Source organism: Eimeria mitis, genomic scaffold, assembly GCF_000499745.2.
Source record: "Eimeria mitis Houghton genomic scaffold, Emh_scaff27, whole genome shotgun sequence".
NCBI lineage: Eukaryota > Apicomplexa > Conoidasida > Eucoccidiorida > Eimeriidae > Eimeria > Eimeria mitis.
This window is the reverse complement of record NW_013571043.1, coordinates 32,957-34,179: the sequence shown is the minus strand read 5'-3', so window position 1 is coordinate 34,179 and position 1,223 is coordinate 32,957.

The window sequence follows — 1,223 nt, the reverse complement described above, 5'->3', positions numbered from 1 at the left end:
ACGTCTGCCAAGCGCCTAACTATGGTAGAGCATGCAGCATGGATTCAGCTGCAGAATAAAGAGTAGTTTGCTGTAGCCTGCACGGCTAGTCCCAAGCGGGGGCACTGCAGAGCAGTGTTGGAGAATAAAAATTGTACATTGCGGCCAAGCTTACGCACATTTTGGGGTTTTGGCTGTTCGTGAGGAACGGAAATCGGCAAATACACCTCATCAGGCGATGTGTTGCAGGCCGCATTTTCTTCAAAGCTGTTTGCGTCGTCCATGGTTTGCGTGATGCTTTCCAAGGCAGGTGGCATATGGAAGCCGACCCCCGCCATGTCTAAATACGGCTTTTCAGTACACACAGGCCGGTCGACCGACCACAACGAAATTCGTGCCCTTCTGACTTGAGAGTCGCCAAAAAGAACACGGACAAGCGAGGTCGTTCACGGACGGCCGTCAAATCCCTGACGCTTCAGCCACACTCACTAGAATCTTTTTGTCTTCTCTTCATGGCTTATGACGCTTCACCCTCTTCCAGTACATCTCTTCCTCTGCTGCTGCTAACGCAACAACCGTCGCAATACACTCTTCGGAGTGGGGTAGTTCGACAGGCGGTCTAGTCACAGCTGGAGAAACATGAGGCCAAACGATAGTAAGGAATCTTCTCAATTCAGGGGAAATTGACTGCGCTGACCAGTTCTCCGGATTACCGCCAACAACTGGGTGGTCTGGGATCTTCGCCGGCCACGTCGCTCGTCAGCGCAGCGTAGCTAGCGGATAACACAGGAATATAAACACATTCAAGAAGTAATCTGCACTTCAGAAAAGCATCCAAAAGCAATGAAAACCCACAGAGTGTGCCGCGAATGAAGACCTGCAAGCGCCGGTGGTCCCATGTGGTCTGACCGGACCAGTTGGTCGACTGGAGTGAGCAGCGGGCACTGCTGGTGGTGTTACTGGTATGCACCCTACGCCAACCCTCCTGGATTCAAGCTCTACGTCTATGCTCTAAACCCAGCCTTTCCGTACTATTAGGACTGAAATATTCAAGTATTCGTCCTTAAAACATCTTTGGGTCCAATAATCTTATAAAGGAGACCCGAGAATGATAAGTCTCAGCTTGACTCTGGAGTGAGTCAGTGTCTCCGCAGTCTCTTAGCCAGCCCTAAGCTGGTTTGGCTACCGAGCGTTCTTGAGTTAGTTATCTTAAATTTTTAACTAAAGTGCTACCACTTATCCCG